Raw genomic sequence first — 7,689 nt, 5'->3', positions numbered from 1 at the left:
GTGCTGTTCCGCGATGAAAACCAGCTTTAAGCAACGGCGTAGTCGAACGGTACACACTCGGTAAGTAATCCTATAATTTTTTGTTTATAGTATAGTTTATACAGATTATTCCCAAAAAATTATACGTATTTTGGAAATGTTGAGTCGAATTAGTCTAGAATCGGTTAATTTTATAGAAGAAAACCTTTCGAACAGCCTTAGTCCGTAAAGTTCTCACCCATCGGGCTGCGATTGGCTCATGTATTTAATCGTTCCTACAACGTAAAATTCGATTAGCGTGGAACGTATCTAAGCGTTATAGGGGGGTCTACTGTAGTTTATACGGATTATTTCCAAAAAATATATACGTATTTTGGAAATGTTGAGTCGGATTAGTCTAGAATCAATTAATTTTATGGAAGAAAACCTTTCAATCAGCCGTAGTCCGTAAACTTCACACGTGTCAGGCTGTGATTGGAAGGACTCATAAGAAATCAGATTCCTAAAGAATGGAACATATCTATGATCTTATAGGGGGGGTTAACTGTACTCAGAAAAACACCACACAAAACAAGTAAAACTCACTACTCATGATGGGAAAAAAGCCTCATTCAAATAATGGCGTGTCCATAAGTACCCTCTCATGGTCGCACCAGTGCTGCCAGCTAAAACACACATACCAACAAAAATAATATTGGAGTAACCCAAGACATAGCCAAATATTATAGCGCCACAGCACTAGCAAAAATTTGAATTTGCCGACTGGAACACTTTTGGTTAACCAATGTTTCGCTTGATTGGTATTTGGATAAATCGATGCTCTACTGTATTTTTAGTTTTAAAACAGTTTCTTTTATTTCTCTTAAAAATCGCTACAAACTTTCTGAACAAACCAATATTTAGGTTAAGTATTCTTATAGGATAAATAAATAAATAAAACAAACTAATATGCACATCAGCCAAAACCCGATACTAAGCAAATATACACCCACCACTGCAGTAAAAGATCGGGCTGAAATTTGAATTTAATGATAATAAATTAGAAATGAATTTGGCACTAGAGTGGTGGGTGTATATAAAACAAACTTTCAATCTATAAGTTCTTAGTTATTTTCAACTTAATGTAATTTTTATAATAAAGTAATTTCTGTATCACCAAAAGATACAAACAAATGCAACTAAAGGCTGGTTCACATTATATGCAATTGTCCAGCACATTACCAGATAATGGAGATTTAGCCATTCACATTACCATTACAAGCTGGTTGGTGGCAGTGAATAGAATAGTCAATGAAGAAGGGAAATAATAAACATATTATATGAAACTGGATATAATTAAATCAAATGCATATAAATATACCAGAAAATATCCAGCACAAATTATACTGTTTGAAGAAAGGAAAAAAATTTAATCAAAAAGACTTACATTTTATTCTCCAAATTTTCCTAATTTTTTTTTCAATTTTATCACAATACTTTTATAATTTTGATTATGAAAGCATTTGGTTTCTTTAATGACTGCTATCAATCAACATCCCTTCACTGCTTACCATGCTTTGATACAATGAAGTTTCTGATTCATCACCCAACTGACTTCATGTGTCTAGCATGTATGTCTCGTTACCTTCTATAATAGTGATACTCTTCAAACATTGCTATTCTATTGGCTATCGGATTGCATTACTCTATCATAAAAACAAATTGGCCACGTAATCCACCATGTAAATTTGCTGTCTGATAACACTATCTGCCAAGGCAAAATGCTGGGCCATGTTCAGTAATGCAGAACACCTAAGTTAGAATTTTGAGTAGCTTAGTGGGCAGAGTTAAGAATGTTCTGAGCATCATTGAACGATTATCCTCAGTTAGACAACCAGACAAAATGGTGGATGAAGTTAAAATTATAATCGCGACAGTCGTTGCGATTATAATTTTAACTTCATCCACCTTTTGCCTAGTTGTCTAACTGGTAAGAAAGGATGAACCAACCAATAAATTATTCAAATGGAAGCTGTGTCAGATTGTGATGAAATTAATAAAGCAATTATTAATTGTAATCAACAAAATGGACTGCTATCTTCCATTCAAATGTATTCAGAATCTATTATACCAACAAATACCCATCACTCGGGGCTGTCCTCAGATCAAAATCTGGTCCTGGTCTCTGGAACATAGCCTATAACTATCCTGTACTTAAATGATACCCTACCTCCTAGCTGCCACATACAGGGCTTTGCGGACAACACAATTATTCTAGCTTCACATAGGAACGATGAACACTTACAGGACATATGCTATGACATTCTCAATAACATTCACCAGTGGAGTGTTAAGCATAGGCAACCCATTAACATAGACAAATGCAAAAGCATGATAGTTGGTAGGAACGCACCACTTGTCAGGAAGCTTACCTTTCAAATAGGTGATCACAGAATAAAGCAAACAATGCAAATTAAGTATTTAGGTGTTATTCTTGACGAAAGACTTAACTTCACACCCCACATCAATACATCACAGACAAAGCTAAAAAGACAGCCAATGCCCTCATTAGTATTGCTAGGAACACATGGGGCCTTGGCCCTACTGCTACTAAGCTTATTTACAAGGGTGAAATTCAGCCAGCACTCCTATGCTGTACAGGTCTGGGACCACATGGCCACCAAAGTCCATAACTGTAAAACACTGTTATTTGTTCAAAGGATTGCAGCTCTGCATTTGTAAGGCTTATAGGAGCGCACCTACTAGTGCACTTTTCATAATGTCAGGGTTGACCCTATCAACTTAGAAATTAAACGAATTATTTGACAGGAAAATTGCGTCACCTTATCCTGGTGACTATAGACAGAGATTATAGCGACTTGGACGTTGACAAAATAATTAGAGTAGGTAAGATTCCTCCCAGTTTGACCTTGATTAATGATATCAAAAAATTCAGCATCAACAAAAATACCCCCCAACTTATGATTACCACCCTCCACCAGCTTGCCACTGACATTTACTTTAAAGATCCAGGTGATCATTCCATGTTTAGGATTTACACTGATGGTTACAAGATGGGTGACGACGTGGGTGCTGCTTTTGTAGTTTACTCCAACTTAGGCTGTGAGCTCCACAACGCTTGCTTCTGTCCAGGTCAGTGTTTCTCAACCTCTAACAAAATGTCGCCCCCTTCAATAAAACCGTTACGTAGTATCGCCCCCTCACTTCAAAATTCCGATGCCGAGGGCCAAGGCTAACGCCAAATTCGTACTGCATTGAATAGACTGACTAGTATAATGTTATTTGTTTAATTATTGTACGATATAACAAATAAAATATCTAATTATTCTTAATATAATGTTTTACTATATCGCCCAGAAAATTGTTTTTTGCCCCCAAAATATAAATTGTTACAAATCGCCCCTCAACATGGAAAAACGCCCACATGGGGCGATATCGCCCCCATTGAGAAACATTGATCTAGGTACTCACTGCTCAATAGCACAGCAGAAACTTTAGCTATTTATATGAGCTTAATTCACATTAAGTGTATGAAGGACAAAAGACACTACTTACACTATCATATTTATTCTGACTGTAGGGTCAGCTTTACACAGGATTGCAAAGTCTGATAGATGCTTAAAACTCACCCATCTCATACACCACATTCTCAGACACTTAGACAACATTAGAATAGATTTTGAATGGGTTCCAGGTCATGTGGGGGTTCTCGGCAACGAGATTGCTGACCATCTTTCCTAACAAGCTGCAAAGTCTTCAGTCACTAGTACTTTCAGTTACATTCCTACCTTGTACATTAACAATCAAGAAACAAATCTTCATTCTCTGGCAAGACAGCTGGGATCGTGACACCACTGGTAGGCTCATCTACACTTTCATCCTCAAGGCTGACACTACGGCAATTCTTTGCCACTTTTACCACAGTTACTCCCTCACTTAGCTACTTACAGGACATGGCCACTTTATAAGCAATATTTACATAGATTTAACCTTGGGGACAACCTACAATTTACTTGTGGTATTCTGGAAGACCAAACACCACTTCACCTAGTTTTTTGCTGCAATAGGCACAATCACATTAGGGATAGTTTAATGAGAACTGCTATTCTTGAAGGGTACAACTGACCTTGCAACCAACTTATTCATACACATACAATGTTCCATCAGCTACTCACATTTATATCCCTTAGTGGGGCCCTTGAGAGCACTCGCTCCGAAGACACAGATGGGAATTAGCTTTCCCTTGCTTTTTTCAACTGTCAGTATATAGCTGCTTTCAACTTTGTATTTTAATTCTTATGTTCCATCTTCTTTTTGGTCTAAATTCAGTTAGTTTAAGCTAGTCATAGTTGTAAGTTAGATTAGGGACTCTTAGCTTGATTTCTGGTTAGGTTCATCCTAAGTTATGGTAGGTTAGTTTAGTAAGTTAATGTTTAAAAAAAATAATAAATTAATTAATTAAATTAAATTAAAAAATTTGGGGTCTTGCATGTTTGTCTTTTGTCCATTCTTTCATCTTGTCTAGTTTGTCGTGTTGATTTGTTTTGTTTTCGCACTGTCTATCTAGCTGTTAAATAGTATTAAGATTCACACTCACATTCAGTTTCATTAGTATGTGAGATTAGCAGTGGGTCACTGGTTAATCCAAATGACCACTTACTCTGCACAGGCTGGTAAAACCCGATCTCGGAGTCTGTTGGATGGCTAGGAGGGCAAATTGAGTGGGGAGGGGGTGAGGAAGCTGACAGGTGTCCTTAAATGACAGGAAACAGGTTCAACAAAATAATAAACATTTATTGAATGGCTAAGCTATGATACATAAGGCGATAACAATATATAGGTTAAATGCAGTTAATACAACTCAGAATAAATGCGGCTAACATACTATACTCCTTCCTCCAAGGGTTAAACTAAAAATACGCTTAGGGAGAGAGAGAGTCTGCAGGTTCAAATAATTACCTCAAAGAGAGCTCTATGTGGCAATTAAGTGTTATGTGGAAGTTCCTATGGTCTTCTATATGGTATCTTCTCCTTTCGTCGGGTCGAGTCCAATATGGAGGTCCGGGAGACATCGACAAGTATAACTTCCGAGAGATCGCCCCGAGCTTCTGGGGATTTGAGCTTTTATATCATTTGTGTGGGAAAACTGACACGTGATTGACTTTTGTTGACGATGACGGTGCATTCTTCACACCTAAGTGTAAACTTTCCCAGCTAGTTGTTATACAATTGGTGAAATCTGATCTATTTCAAATTCCTCGGGTTTTTCCTAAAGATATTTACACTTAAAATAAAATTTGAATTTTTAAGAGCCCCGTAAAAATCCGTGGGCTAACAAGTAGTTACAAGTCTTCCTACTAACAGCCACTCGGCACTAACTTCTACACTTAGATATTCATGATGGCACTGAATCATTGATGTTTGCTACACTCAGGTTTTCTTTTAGACCCTTCAGGGGGACTAAAAGAAAACCTGAGTGGTACATATGGAGAAAATAGAGGGTATGTATGGTTACAGTACCCTCTGTTTGATGTTGGCATGCAGTTTTTAAACCTTGCAGCCTAAAAATTGCATGCCAACATCAAACATAGAAGGTACTGTAGCCATACGTGCACCATTCAGAGGAATCCTACCTTTCTCTATCTATCTATCTCCTCTCCCTCCCCTTTCCCTTGCTCTTTTTTCCGCTGGCTAAACACCTCGTGTACGGCTGAAGTCTTTCTTGTACGTGTTATACTGACTTATGATAATTTTACATTTCAAAGTCATTTTAGAATGAGTTAATGATTTAGAATGAGAGAATAACTTTGTGATAATAAAATATGTTTAGTCCAACATGAGCAGCCATCTTGCAAATCTTACGAGAAAAAACAATGATGTCACTATTAGAAGTTAGCATAGATAAAAGAAGCTGACTGAACTAGCTAGAATTCTAGTGGTGGGAGGAGTCAAGCAGTAGCTTGAAATGAGTTCAACATCGCAGCATAACTAGACTTAGCAAGAATTCTACATTACTAAACAGGAACCTGTATACTAGAACTGTTGTGTTGGATAAATACTGTGAACCACTCTTAATGATAAGATGCAACTAATACATTTCAGCAATTTTAAAAACGTATTTTTTGTTGGTACAACATATTCTAATCCCACATTTTGAAACTTGTAATATTTTTAAATGTATCATTACATACTGAAAACAGTCTTACAGTGTAGAATACAATACATACAATTTAAAATTATAATAAAATATAAAATTTATCTATGTAATTTTTAGATGTTTCAATAAAAATATTCATGCATAAAAAAAATATATCCAACAGTTAATATCATACATTCACTGATCTTAAAAGGAAATAAACTTGTTGCGCCATCTATTGGTGTGAAATTATATTAAAACAAACTACTATTGAACATCTACAAATAAAAAATTTCAGTTTTATGCATTTTACATATACATACGCAGATATGTATATCTACAAAAATAAATTTATTTAAGAGATTCAATAGACATTAATTCACAAATAAAACACACATTATTCACAAAATGACAACTTCTTTTTAAAAAGGACCAAACTTATGCAAATTAATTCTGTTGTAAATATGAAAAATTGTTTGAGAACATTCACTTTTTTTTCATCATTAGTAGGATGACAGATACAATTAAGTTTTAGTATTTATTTCTTATTTTGTCAAAATTTAGAATGATTTTATCAAATTTTACAACATTATACAATTTGCCTTTAGTTAATGATCAAAAATATATAAACATCATGCACTCACAATCTTGATATGTTTTTGTACCGATAAGATACCAATGCACTACTGTACTATTAATAATTTTAAACCAAGGGGGAAAAAAATGTTACCCAAGTTTTAAATTAGTAATAAAAAAAATTAACAAACAATAAAGTAAAACTAAAATATGCAAATTAAAATAAATTATCCTAATTTTTAATATTTATTATAATTTACATTGTTTGAGAGAGATATTTCACTGAAATTCATCATTTGATATGAAATATTTGTAAGTGGTTTTATCAATTCCAGTGTTCAACAGTTAAAATTGAATTCCATTCACCTTATTATAATAAAATATAATAAAAAAAGCTTTAGGAAACAGTTAACCATTGACTGTAAACTATACAAACTTATAATAAAAAAAATTAATCAAGTAATTGCAAAGATGCCTCCAAGAATTTGTTTAGTAACTAATATCTATCCTATCAGTAGCCATAAAAAAATCCTATATTTTCTATACTAATTCTTTAACTTACTATTAAAAATTAATTTACTTTATTATTATTGTAATTAAATAAATTAACCGATTAATGTTAATTTGTGCAAAATGTAATATATTTATATTATTTAATTTCCGTTATATTTAAAAAATTAGTTACTAGTTTTAATTAAATTCTACAGTTAAGCTCCTGCAGTCGAAAAACATGACCGAAATGTACAACTGTTTATATACACACGTGACGAAAATGATCTTAAGCCTAACTCACTTACAAATTCATTAATTTATATATAAGATATAAAATATTGAATTAAACTTATAATTAGAATCATTATACTCACATTGAAAAGAAAAATAGCATGTTAAATTTCACAATTGTAATGGTTTCTTTTGATCATTGGGTTAACACTAAGCCTAATGAAGAACAAAGCATAAGAAGAACTGTTCATTGCTAACCCTAAACGTTAGGCTTA

The 7,689-nt window shown here is 34.1% G+C and overlaps 1 protein-coding gene across 4 annotated transcripts in view; it reads right to left on the bottom strand.

Annotated features, from left to right (window-relative positions):
* Positions 1–7,689, bottom strand: part of LOC111632495 (protein SET-like) — a 93,647-nt gene that overhangs the window by 85,509 nt on the left and 449 nt on the right. The window lies entirely within an intron of this gene.

This window comes from Centruroides sculpturatus, unplaced genomic scaffold (genome assembly GCF_000671375.1).
Source record: "Centruroides sculpturatus isolate CEXI.00-Female unplaced genomic scaffold, Cexi_2.0 scaffold752, whole genome shotgun sequence".
NCBI classification, from domain to species: domain Eukaryota; kingdom Metazoa; phylum Arthropoda; class Arachnida; order Scorpiones; family Buthidae; genus Centruroides; species Centruroides sculpturatus.
This window is presented reverse-complemented; position numbering and strand designations above follow the sequence as displayed.